We start from the raw sequence: 14,557 nt of genomic DNA on the forward strand, positions 1-14,557 counted from the left end.
TTGCAATCGCTGGAAGTGGGTCATTAGCATAACTGAGTTGCATATGCCGCACCCCCTGACATCACCTATCCTGACTGTTTTGGACCCAATTCTGGCCATTTAGGGTTGAAATTGGGCCCAAAATGGCAAAAGGGGGCTGAAAATGGCCAAAAAGGGGCCCAAAATGGCAAAAAGGGGCTGAAAATGGCCAAAAAGGGGCCCAAAATGGTCAGGATTGGGCCGCTGCTGAGTGGAAGAGTGATCCACCACCTGTCAGAGGCCTGATCCAGGCCGTTTCAGCCCCAATCCAGGCTGAAACAAGCCCCAAATGTCCGAGAGTCAGGTGGGCGGGGCCACCTGACATGTGACCTCTTTGGGGAACTGCCGGAACTGCATTCCTGCGCATTCCCCCTCGAAATGAGCCCGGCTCCTTCCACATATTTAGAGACACTGCTTAAGCTAGAGTTACCAGCCTCCAGGTGATGGCTGGAGATCTCCCACAATTACAACTGGTTTTCAGGCCACAAAGATCAGTTCCCCAGGAGAAAATGGCTGCTTCAGAGGGTAGACTCTAAAGCATTATACCTTGCTGAGGTCTCTCCCCTCCCCAAACCCCACCCTCTCCAGGCTCCACTCCACAAATCTCCAGGGATTTCCCAACCAGGAGCTGGCAACCCTAGCTTAAGCGCAGACACTTCCTGTTACGTATTGGCTGAGCTAAGGCTCCTGAAGCCTTCGTTACTATTGGTTGTTTAATGCTGGCAGCAGCCAATCAGATCTGTATAATAAAGACCAATCACCATACTGGAAATAAGTTACTATGTATATGGTTTATGCAAACGAAGGATTCTAGCTACTTGTTTTGTATTGGTTGTTGCTAAAAAGGGGTGTGGTTTTCTGATGTATAAATTGGCTGCTGTTGAGCCTGCATTCTGTCTGTGTGCTTCCAGTCTTCAATGAAGTTGCTGTTATGACCTGTTAATCAGGTAATACTTCCTTTGCACATAAGCGCTATGCTGACAAGATGGTGATTAGGTTCAAGGTATTGGTTCTTACCTTGAAAGTCCTGAGCAGGTTGGGAATGGCATATCTTCGGGACCGCCTCTCCTTGTACGTTCCCCGGAGACCGCTTCGATCAGCGGATAAATGTTTACTGGTGGTCTCCAGCCCTAAGGAAGCCCGCCTCGCTTCAACCAGGGCCAGGGCCTTTTCAGTCCTGGCCCCAGCCTGGTGGAACGCTCTGTCAACGGAGACCCGGGCCCAGCGGGACATATTATCGTTCCACTGGGCCTGTAAGACAGAGCAGTTCCGCCAGGCGTTCGGTGGTTGAAGGGGGCGGTGCCATGTCGTCCTCCCACCGTCGGGGGGGGGGGTTCTCCCCACCATTGCACTTGGTTAATTTATTTCATTATTGTTTTGTATATTGATTTTAGTATTGTTGTTTTCTTGTTTTTATTGGTTTTAAACTGTTCACCGCCCAGAGCCACTGGGGATGGGCGGTATACAAATTGAAATATAAATAAATAAATAAAATAAAATTATGCAGTGGAAGGGGGAGGGGCCAGCAAGTTCATACCCGCTCTCCTTCTCCACATGTTCAGTTAACATGTGCAAGGGCTGTGCATACAGAGCTATTAAAATTCAGCTTCCTGCATTCACACTTGAACGGGTTCCACCTGGCCTGATCTAACCCTACGGCCATTCAGGTCTAGTCCCCCATCCTGCCGGCACACTCACTTCCACTCCTTGTGGGTGTTCCATCGCCTAAGGCCCAGTGCTGACACCCATTTATGGCCTTCCCCCACCATGCAAAGATCTGTGAAACAAACGGCTTCTTTTTTTTAAGTCTTTAACAAAGATTATCAATGAAATTCTCCAGTTTGGATGTCAGATAATCAAACGGCATCCTTAAGGAGGGGTGTGACCAGGTTCCTGAAGCGGTTCCCTTGTGATTGACTTGGACTCCGTTTGCAAAGTCTGCAATTTCATAAAGGCACTTCTGTCAAAACATACCACCACTCACACCTTGATGGATTTAAGGAAACACGTTTGTAATGTAAAAAACCTCTGAAGTCTTCTTCATACATTCAGAGAGATTTTGGAGGTTATTTACTGCATGCAAATATATTTGGTGGGGAATAACAAAAAGGGTACACAAAGGTAAACCTTCTTCCAAAACACAGGTTGGGTGAACAACAATTTCTTCACATGCTGCATCTCACTCTTAGCCTTCTTCCCCTGTTCTAATAGCGAAGGGAACTGGCTTTGGAGAAGAGCTCTAGCTCAGAGATAGAGCATTTCTTTTGCACGTAGATCATCCCAGGTTCAGTGCCCAGCATCATCACTTAAAAGAGCAATTATCTGGGTCCAGTAGCACCTTAAAGACCAAGATTTTCAGATCTGCCAAAGGGACCTCTGACTCTCGAAAGCTCGTACCCTGGAAATCTCGTGGGCCTTTAAGGTGCGACTGGAACCTGGATCTTGCTCTTCTACTACAGACCAACATGGCTACCCTCCTGAAACGATCATCACTTAAAAGGATCAGATCAGAAGTGATGTGAAAGACCCAAGACTAGGGTTGCCGGGAGTTTTAGGGTGCAGAGCTATTCAAATTGAATTCACCATAGAGTTTTTGTGGAGTCGCTGAACATCTCATCTCTCAGCTCCAGGTTGGGAAATTCCTAGAGATTTTGGGAGTAGAGCCTGGAAAGGGAGAAGCCAGTGGGAGAAAGCCAGTTTGGTGTAGTGGTTAAGAGCAGCAGGACTCTAATCGGGAGAGCCAGGTTTGATTCCCCACTCCTCCGCTTGAAGCCAGCTGGGTGACCTTGGGTCAGTCACAGCTTCTAGGAGCTCTCTCAGCCCCACCCACCTCACAGGGTGTTTTGTTGTGGGGATAATAATGACATACCTTGTAAACCGCTCTGACTGGGTGTTAAGTCATCCTGAAGGGCGGTATATAAATCGAATCTTATTATAATATTATTATTATTCATTTGAAATGTGGTGCTGGAGGAGAGTTTTGAGGATACCATGGACAGCCAAAAAGACAAATAAGTGGGTACTGGATCAAATCAAGCCTGAATTCTTCCTAGAAGCTAAAATGACAAAACTAAGACTATTGTACTTTGGTCACATCATGAGAAGACAAGACTCTCTGGAAAAGTCAATAATGCTAGGAAAAGTAGTAGTCAGTCAATCTTTATTACGGTCATAGACCACACAATAATAGCATAAGGAAAAGTAGTAGGAAAAGAGGAAGACCCAAAACGAGATGGCTGGACTCAATAAAAGAAGCCATGTCCTCCAGTTTGCAGGATCCGAGCAAGTCTGTTAATGATAGGACATTTTGGAGGTTTTTCATTCATGGGGTCGCCATAGGTTGGAGGTGACTGGACGGCACATAACACACACTCCCCAACGGTGACCCAAAGCAACTTACATCATTCTCCTCTCCTCCATTTTATCCTCATAACAACACAGTGGTCCAGGTCACTCAACAAGCTTCCATGACAGAGTACGGATTCATATCTGCGTCTTCCAGAGGTGGTGGAACTCTCAAGAGAGAAATGAGGGAGAAACACACGGGCCCCCTTACAAAACAGCCATTTCCTCCACGGGAACTGATCTCTGTCTGGAGATAAGGGGGCGGGGCCACCGGACACGAGAGGTGCCGGAACGCCATTCCACTGCGTTCCCGCTGGAAAAAAGCCCTGCACTCAAGTACCATCCTGGGTTAACATTGATTAACTTCAGAGATCTGACCATACCATGTGGCCTTCCCCCGCAACCCTTCAGCAGACTCCATATTTGAATAATGAAAGTAATTACAACATTCTGACTAAATGGAAACTTCGTTTATACTCTGGTGGCAACAAGCACTTTCCCTGACATCCCAGAAAGCTTGCTCCTCTGAAGACCAGTATTGGGGCTTTGGGTTGAGATCAATGGATAAACAGTTGGAAAACCAACACGGTATTTTATTTTATTTCTATATATGACCACGGCCGCTAGGCTGTTATATGCGCAAAAATGGAAAAGTGCAGTATTGCCTTCAACTGAGGACTGGATTATGAAAATGTCAGAGTTAGTGGAGATGGCTAAACTTACAGCTTTGATCAGAGATAAAACATTGTCTATTTTTATGCTTAACTGGAAACCCTTTATTGACTTTCTGCGTGAGACAAGGAAAAATGAACAGATGATTTTTAAGATTTGATTTTTAAGAAGATAAATTTGGGAAAAATAAATAGAAGGGGAGCAGTATTAGAAAAGGTAAATTTTGGAGATATCAAAACTAAAAGTATAATGTTTGTTAAAATATGATAGGTGTTGTAGAGAAAAATGGAAACAGAAACATATTAATGATCTTTGTTATTTCTAATCTTTGTCTTTCTTTTTGGTACTCTTTTTTCTTTACTTTTTTCTTTTATTTCTTTGCCCTTTTTATTGAGCTTTGAATCTTGCTAATAATTTTTTTTTCTTATGAAGACCAGTGTTGGGGGAGACGTTGGAGACAACAGCATGTCCACTCCCTCTCAGCCCCCTATAGTCCACTCCCTCTCAGCCTCCTTCTCAAGCCCAGCAGCCACCATGCTCAGTGGGGTGACAGAGGCACCTTATAAAGAGCTGCACACCGGCCAGCTGATCAATGGCCGGTGGCACATTAAGAGTCAGGTGCCCACCAACAGCTGGCCTTTTGACAACCAGCTGTCAGACAATCAGCCATTGGGAAGCTCCATCTTGAAGGCAGAAATTGCTCACAGAATGGACCACTATCCCATAAGGCTTCTGGGTAGAAAGAAGACACTGGGTAGGCCCAAGGACTGGCTAGATCTTTCAGAAGGCCTGAGGGAGAAGTAGGGTTGCCAGCTTCCAGCTAGCAGATGGAGATCTCCTGGAATTACAACTGATCTCCAGGCCATAGAGATCAGTTCCCCTGGAGAGAACAAATGCTTTGGAGGTTGGACTCTGTGGCATTATACCCTGCTGAGGTTCCTTCCTTCTTCTAACCCTGCCCTTTCCAGGCTCTATCCACCAAATCTCCAGAAATTTCCCAACTTGGAGCTGGCAACCCTAGGGAGAAGGCCAAGGAAGAAGACCAGTTCAGGCTCCTAGTTCAGAAGGGGTCAGAGCTAGGGGAGAGGAAATGGATTAGGAGGGTACTCAACCCCTTCCCATCTCTGTCTGAGGCCAAGGGAAGGCACATCCGCCCAATTAGGCCCTGGTACACAACAGCTGGGGACAGGATTTCTCCATCCATAATCTGTCAGGTTCAAAGCAATGGTCCTACCGAATGAATGACAGGCAGGGCTTTTTTCAGCAGGAACGCGGGGGAACGGAGTTCCGGCACCTCTTGAAAATGGTCACATGGCTGGTGTCCCTGCCCCCTGATCTCCAGACAGAGGGGAGCTTAGATTGCCCTTCGCGCCGGCGTGAAGGGCAATCTAAACTCTCTTCTGCCTGGAGATCAGGGGGCAGGGACACCAGCCATGTGACCATTTTCGCCTAGGGCAATTTGGACTTTTAAAAACTCCCCTTGTTCCAGCTGACCCAAAGTGATATAATTGGTCCTGGAAGCGTGCACGCACTTTGCTCGCGCATATGTGGTACCAGGGGCACCACCTCCCGCCAAGAGTTATCCCCTGTGCTGGCAACCCACTGAGTTCCACCACCTCTTTTCCCAGAAAAAAAAGCCCTGATGACAGGTAATCCCATCTCCCAACCATACCTTCCTCTTACTTCCTAGTCCAATGAAGCTTGGAGACGGGGCACTAATGGATATGCCAGCTTCAAGAGTGGGGTTATGTCACAGTGCCAGAGGGTGGTCTAAGGTAAGCTAATAAAAAAAGCAAGCTAATAAAAACTTTGCTCCTGCTTGCATTATTAGTAACAGGAAAGCTCTCAGACCTCTATATTCTCTCCATATCATCTTCCCCGTTTTATCCCGAGACTACTCCCCCTGGCATTCAATCATCCACAGAACCCTTTATTGCTTCCTCTGTGCCACCACAATGAACATAATCCCTTCGTTAAGTGCCAATTAATTATTTAAAAAACACTCATTGGGGATTAGCAATCATGAAATAGATACTGTTCTATTAGGAGTTAATCCTCAATAAATCTACTTGTAATAGACAGTCATCATTTCAAGTATGAGAGCCAGTATAACATAAAAAATAACCCCTATATTATGATTGTGCGATTATTATTACATGTTAAATAAGTGCACTTGGCAAGGTTTACAATATTACAAACTATGGCATAAAGTCTTTAGAGGCCCAGTTTCTTCATCCATTCTAGGGTCAGTAGTTCTCAAACCATGTGCAATTGGGAGCCAAAAAAACACACTGTGGGCACCATGCCACCCACAGACACCCTGTTGAAGATTACTGGCATAACCAATGGTTAAAGCTGGCACTAGAGTTGCCAGATCTCTATTCCCTCCTGGCAGGAGGGGGGACCTGGCACTTACCTCATGCTGCTTATGCTTCCCTCTTCACATGCATGCTTCCAGTGCATGTGCAGCTCCATGCTCTGTGCAGGGCTGATTTGGCCGGTTTGGGGCCAAAATCAGCCCCAAACAAATCATGAGAGCACTTGCATGGCTGGCGTGATGACGTCCCTTCTGTAAATGACATTGTTGCGCCCTCCCAGGAGCGCATGCACCGTGCATGTTCCCAGGGTGCCTGCCGGTGGCGAGCGACCTCTAGGGGGCTTGCCACCTCCTGCTGATCACTGGCGGATCAGCGGACAAGGAGGCAAACCCCTGGGTCAAATGTTATTTGTTTTTGTTTTCCGACTTATTTGTAATTTAAAAAATCTCAATTTTTTCTATACTAAAAAATTAAAAACGTAAATAGATTATGAAGACAGGACTCCACGGAAAAGTCATTAACGCTAGGAACAAATGGAAGGCAGTAGGAAAAGAGGAAGACCCCAGATGAGATGGCTTGACTCAATAAAAGAAGCCACATTCTCCAGTTTGCAGGATCGGAGTAAGTCTGTTAATGACAGGACATTTTGGAGGTTTTTCATTCATGGGGTCGCCATAGGTTGGAGGAGACTGGATGGCACATAACACATATTCCCAAATAGTGATCCAAAGTGACTTACATCATTCCTCCATTTTATCCTCACAACAACACCGTGGTCCAGGTCACTCAACAAGCCTCCATGACAGAGTACGGATTCATATCTGCGTCTTCCAGATCCTAGTCTGAAACTCTAATCACTGCACATCACTGTATAGGGGTTGGATTTAGATAACCCATAATTTGCTGGCTCGGATATAATGGCGAATTATAGCTTGGCATGAATCCAAAGATACCTAGTTATGTGCCCACATCTGAGGAGAGAGGAGGAATAGGCAACACAGCAGCCTGAAGATTCCCCCAGAGGCTTTTCACATAAAAGCAAGCCATGTCTTGACTTTATCAACCATAGGGTCGGCACAAGTTGGAGGCGACTTGATGGCACATTACACACACACAATTAGATTACAATATAACTTTGATTCTGTTGTGGTTGCAAGAAGCCGTTTGACAGCCAACTCATGATAGCAAAGAGATGGAATTCCAGGTTAAATGGTGGCAGTCTCATTGTTATGTATAACTGTAACCAGGGGTTTTTTTCTGGGAAAAGAGGTGACAGAACTCTCAAGAGGGAAATGAGGAAGAAACACATGGAATTCTTTAAAATAATATTGTTTTCAAGCACTATTGTTGAGTATTTTCAAGATGTGCCAGAACTCCGTTCTACCGCGTTCCCCCTGAAAAACAGCCCTGACTGTAACCTTGAATCCTTACCTCATAGCTAGGTAAAAACTTAGCCAAAATTCACACATATAGCAATGGAAATATGAAGAATGAGGGATCCTGGGCTTCTCACTATTACAGACAAGTGCTCCAACATCAAAAAGGTCTGACCATCAATTCATTTAAAAAGCTATGTCCATATATGCAATACATATTTCTATTTATTTAGTATATTTCTAGACTGCCTTACAACCATATGTGATCCCCAAAGGCAGTACACAATATACTTAAAATGGAATTATATAAAATCATAAATCATTAAAACAATAAACAGCTAATGCTGCCCTATAGATCCCCCAGGTTTCAAGCCAACTGAACTGAGGCGTCCCATTCTGTGGGCCCCTGAACAAGGTGCTCCCAGCCACCCTACTTGTCTCCAAGGGAAAAATTCAAGGAAGCCAACATCCAACACACTAGACCAACCACTGGCCAAAACAGTAGAGTCCAGTAGCATCGGGGAGTCCAGAGAAGAGAGCTGTGGCTGCCGAAAGCTTATGCTACAATAAAGTTGGTTAGTCTTAAAGGTGCTACTGGACTCTTTATGATTTTGCAACTACAGACTAACATGGCAAACTCCTCTGGATTACTGGCCAAAAGCTTCCAAGTGCAAACAGAAGCAGGAATCCGAACAGAACCAATCCCAAAAGAGCCAGATGCCAACATGGCAAGCTCAACACAACCAGTGTTGAACTAGAGATCCCAACTGATGCTAGGGACACTGTCGCAAGCCCCACAGAACCAAAGAATCCCAGCCGAACAACAATGGCCGTTTCCACACGGCTTACCTTATTCTGCAAAATAGTGAAATCTCGTGCGAAATCTCGCGAGAAGATGCTGTTATCATGCGAGAAGACGCTGTTGTTGCATGAGAAGATGCGATAACAGCGTCTTCTCACACGATAACAGCGTCTTCTCACGAGATTTCGCACGAGATTTCGCTATTTTGCAGAATAAGGTAAGCTGTGTGGAAATGGCCCTTTTATTTTTAAAAATACCTAAACCTCACCTACAGTTAATTATTATTCAAACCTATCCAGACATTTTCTTCTGAACCTGCTGCAACAATTAAAATATTAAAAATCAACCAAAACCCCATGAAACCACTCCCCCCATAATTCAACACAGGAAGATCTTTACAACAGAACAACTGTAAAACCAGAACGAAAAGAATGCAAAAAGCTAACTTCTCAGAAAATCCACTCCCAACACCGAAGAACAAACAAACTCCTTAAAATTTAAAAAGTGTTTAGAAACAGAAAAAATGCAAAGCAATTAAGAATTCTAAAACAAGCCGAGAGAATAAAGCCAAATGCAAACCTTTGAAAACTAGCACAAAACAAAACCAATGAAAACTATTTTTAAAGAACCAGAAAGAAAAAAAAGAATGCCTCCCGCCTTACCATACGCCCCCACACACACACACACATAAACACACACACAGCTCAAATCAAGGTTGTGTGACCACCACATTTAAAGCCCTTCATGGCCTTGGCCTTTCCTCTCTGTGCAACCACCTTCCCCCCTATATTCTGCCACGGCAGCTTCACTCACCTGAACAAGGTTTTCTGCAGATACCACCCTTCAGTTAGGCAAAATCAACAGTTTCCCATACACGCACTTTCTCTGTGGTAGTCCCACCTTGTGGAATGGCCTGCCTGAGGAGGTCCGGGAAGTTCCTACTCTCCTGGCTTTCCACAAATTATGCAAAACTGAATTATTGAGGAGGGCCTTCTACCCAGATTATAGGGCTGTGTCATAAGAAATAGCTCAGAGAGATACTTTTGTTGAGACAGTGACTATATGTTACACTATTGGCTTCTTTCTGCTGGCGTAGATATGCGCCTGCTAGGGAGTTTCCATGTTGCTAAACATGTGTTGTTTCAGAAAGATTTCATCTCTGCTTGATCTTATGCTTGCTTTCACATTTTCTGCTACCATAACGTATTGTATGCCCTGACTTAGATAGCCCAGGAGAGCCTGATCTCATCAGATCTCAGAAGCTAAGCAGGGGTAGCCTTGGTTAGTAATTGGATGGGAGACCTTCAACAAAAACCAGGGGTGCAGAGGCAGGCAATGATAGGCCACTTCTGTTAGTCTCTTGCCATGAAAACCCCACCAGGGGTCGCCATAAGTCAACTGCGACTTGAGGGTGCTCTCTACCACCACCACCCTATTGAATCTGTTCACTGAATGTCCAAACTGTGGTTTATGATTATACTTTGCTCAGTGAATGTCTTAGCTGTTGATTCTGTTGTATTTTACTTGCACTGTGTAATCCACCTTGGATCGCGATAAGAAAGGCAGATTATATTCACATGCTGAAAACCTTGACATAATATTGAGAAACGAGTTCTACCAATCTTGAGGATATCCCGCAGCCAGAGGATAAGAAGGTCATCCCAGGCAGGCAGCAGGCAGTAAAAATGCAAAGCAGACCAGACTAGCAACAGCAAGCAGCAGCACTCTCCAAAAAATCTAGCTCTGAAATGGAGTCAAGCTGCTTTTATCTTCTTTGCCCCTGCAAAAGGAATACGAGAATTGTCACGATTGAGCGCTCAGTTCAAGTGTTCCCTCTAATATCCTTCTAGAGAGCTAACGGGGTGTAGTCACTAGAGTGTTGGACTAGGATCTGGGATAACCTGTTTCAAATCCCCCCTCTGACACAGAAGCTTGCTGGGTGACCTTGGGCCAGTCAGATATTCTAAGCTTAATCTACCTCACAGGGTCGTAGTGAGGATAAAATAGAGATGAGGTGATTGATGTAAGCCACCTTGGGGAGAAATGTGGGGTATAAATTAAGTAACAACAACAACAACAACATTTGATTTATATACCGCCCTTCAGGACAACTTAATGCCCACTCTGAGCGGTTTACAAAGTATGTTATTATTATCCCCATAACAAAACACCCTGTGAGGTGGGTGGGGCTGAGAGAGTTCCAGAGAACTGTGACTAGCCCAAGGTCACCCAGCTGGCTTTCAAATGGAGGAGTGGGGAATCAAACCTGGTTCTCCAGATTAGAGTCCTGCGTTAATCTGTAATTAATGTCTGATCTTACTGCCTAGGACAGCTGCATCCCTCCCCACTCCGTACCATTCCCTGGGAACCCTGAGAAATGGGAGAAAAAAAATCCTTAAAATGGCAGTCCTAGATATTTCCACATATTCCCAGGTGCTTTTGGGAATTAATTGACCAGGATATACCCTAAAAATACAATAATTTATTTATGGGTATATTATCAGACTGGAAATATCTATGTGCATGTCCCGAATGATTTGGATATGAATTGAAAGTACCACAGATAAGTGACCTATACATGCAACACCAGCAGATTGGGAAACGGAAATACCCACTGAAGTCCGTAGCAGGGAGGGAGACCTGTTTGTAGCGCTACATCAGCTATTCATTCATTTTATGAATTGTTTTTAATATTTGTATTACATTTTTATAACTGCTGTACCTCGCCCTGAGCCCGCTTGCGGGAAGGGCGGGTTAGAAATGTTGTTGTTGTTGTTGTTGTTGTTGTTGTTGTTGTTGTTAATAATAATGATGATGATGATGATGATGATGATTTGCCTTTAGCATATGGTCTCCCTTCATAAAGAACACAAAATCTACTTGAGGTCCACTGAATCTTCTTTAGGTTATGAACTCTGAGGTCAAATCTTAAATCTCACACAAAATTCCACCAGTCTTGTCCTGATGATCTTCTGCTGAGCAGACCCCATCCTTGGCAAGGAAAACAGCAACATCACTAAGCTCTCTGCCCCCTAAGGAACTGGGAGGCATAAGATGTTACCAATGGGAGAACAAGAGCAGAAGTGAGAAGCTTATCGGGTATAGTTGTCCGAGGCTGTTCCGCAATTACTGCCAAACAGATCTTTTTTTCTTATGTCACGTAGAGTAGGAAAGCAGGTCAGGCATAAATGCATTTGGTTAAGTGTTGAAAATGAAAAGGTACTTTTTTTCCTTTTTAAACCAGACTGAGGTTAGCAGTGTAAAGTTCCTCTGTGATCCACGGTGTCAGAGATGTGCCCTCGAAGGATCACGCTTTCATTTGCCCGTGTTAATTCTCTACTGCCTGTTCACCGTCCTTCATTGTAAGCCTTGCGCCTTCGCTGGGCACGCTCCGACTTCCTGGCTCTAGCCAGACACTGCATGTAAATAGTGTTTATGCTAAGGAAGTCATGTTCTGTGTGACTGGTGCACACAGAAACTGATGTTGTTGTCACTTTAGATTAAGAACTCAGTCTAGCAAAGGAGGCAATTGGAGCAGGCAACCGAGTGGCCGAATGAAATATTCAGTTCATTTCATTTAAAGCTGCCCTTGTCTCCATTGTTCCAAGCTGGCAGGGCTGGTTAACCCTCGTTGGTGTCTGTAGTCGCTTCCTTGCCTCTCCATCTCCCCCACTTGCTCCAACAAAATCCTGCTAGGATGAATGTTACAGTCAAACCGCATTTCATGGAGACACGAGATCAAGCGCAATAACCGAACCAGCAACATGAAGGAAAAAATGATTTCAATGTATTACTGAAAACGGTCTGAGGTTTAAGCCTCTGGATTCTATTTGTTCATCAAAGGGATGGTTCTGACATTACATTCCTCTGCTCAGGATTTAAAGCCAAAAGGACTGAAACTAAAAAACAAAAAAAAAGGAATGGAAATATTCCCAAAATAGGGCTGAGGAAACAGACCCTAAAGTATGATCGCTGTGCCAAATTCGTGCTTGACCTTTTCGATGTAATGAAAAAAGAGGATCACACCGTATGCCTGAGCGACACACCAGCAGCTCCCAAATTTCCCCATGCGAATGGAGGGGCGGATTTTATTTTAAAACAATATTATACCCAGAATAGTCTGAATGTAAAGATTCCAAGACACCTTAAAAATAATGTCTTAAAAATGATGAAAAAAACCAGCAGAGTTTCCAATTAAAACAGCTCCTATGCTCAAGGCTTTCTAGAAAAGCTGTAAAACAGAATTGTAAAGCTCTGGAGACAGTCTTAGCCTGGACAAAGGAGGAATACCATTGAGTTTCTGGTAAGTCTTAAAGCTACCCTTTGTCACTTCCTAGTTGTACCCAGAAGTGACATAACGACATCAGCAATATTAGTGATGTCACACCCACCCGCATGTCCCCACTCCCTATCCCTCCTGCCAAGTTGCCTGGTAACCCTAGGAAAGAAATGTTTAAAGATACCCCCCTCACTTTCAAACCCAGAGCTACCAAAAGGCTCAGAGTCTCTCTTCTCGGGACGCCGCAGCTTATGTTCATCAAGTGTAGGGAGACACAATGTTAGCTGGGAAGGGTAGTTTAAAAAGACAGAGCTGGCAGAGATCGGTCCTCAGAGGGTTTGTTAATTTCATCTTTGCCTCCTGGAAGGCTCTGTCAATTTCACCTCTCTAGTCTAAAATTGTGTGGGATCACAACCAGAGGGCAGCGAGGAATGGAAATGGGCTGGAGCTGCCTTCCAGAGCTGGGCTTGAACCTGGAGAGGTTATAATGGGCTGAAGCTTCCCTTCTGGCATTTCACAGCCCTGTTCCACAGCTCCAGTGTATATCAAAGCCTTTGCTCTGCCACCGGCTCTGTCTTTTTAAACTACCCTTCCCAGCTAACATTGCATCTCCTGACACATGTTCTTCACATGTTAGATGTCTCGCGTAGAGAACCTCTCAGGGGAGAATTAGCCCTGATCAGACCCAGAATCTGACAAGGAAATAAAATACTAACCAAAATGGACAGAATGCAGAGTAAGTTATTCAGGTACCTTTGCAAGAAGGTCCATCCTGAAGGAAAACTTCCCGACTATCTAAGACCATTTCTGATTCCAGCCACACAAAGAACAGCCAGAGTTTGTAACAGAGAAAGACAAATATTACAGAAGACTTAAATGGATTTTTAGGACAATACCTAGCACATTCAAGAGAGCAATCTAGTCTCCTTCCTGAGTTAATCATAATGTCAAAAGTCGTCTCCTGTATTGGTGCCCCAACACCTCTATAAACAAGACCCAACAACTGTGTCTGAATTGTCTCCTGTCAGTGAGCTTTGGCTCCAAACAGATACTAGTAAAGGAAATAAGTTTATCTGAAGCCTGAAACTAGCAGATAAGGTAATTTGGTTCCCAGAACCATCACAGGAACCCTTCCCCCCACTCACACAAATGCAGGAAATTAGAAAAAGATCTGTGATTTACCCATAAAGGTGGGTCCCATTTTTCCATCTAAGCCTACTTCCGCCACTAAGGAGAGAACATGAATATTTCAAGACTGGTGGCTCTGAGCTAACTTCTCCCTTTTTCTGAATCTCTCCCTCTTTCTCTCACTATGGGCAATGTTTCCTACAGTGTTCCTCTCCATTGCACTGATACAGTTCCTGGTTCCTGCCACGAAACCTCCCTTTGTCTCTCCCAAAGCCCATCTCCAGGTTCGTTGGCTCCTCCTAGAACCTCTTCTCCTCCTAGAACCTCCATTTTCAATGCCTTTGGCCTAACTCTCCCTCTCGGATCCTCAATGGGTTGCCATCCTCCAGGTAGTGGCTGGAGATCTCCCGGAATTACAACTGGACTCCAGGCCACAGAGATCAGTTCACCAGGAGAAAATGGCTACTTTGAGGGGTGGACTCTATTGAATTATGCTATGCCAAGGTCCTTTCCCTCCCCAAACCCCAGGTTTCTCCCTCCAAATCTCCAGGAATTTCCCAACTTGGAGTTGGCAACCCTAATCCTCAAGCTAACTCTTTATCTTTGACTCTCTTTCCCT

The sequence above is a fragment of the Eublepharis macularius genome, chromosome 9 (assembly GCF_028583425.1).
Source record: "Eublepharis macularius isolate TG4126 chromosome 9, MPM_Emac_v1.0, whole genome shotgun sequence".
NCBI lineage: Eukaryota > Metazoa > Chordata > Lepidosauria > Squamata > Eublepharidae > Eublepharis > Eublepharis macularius.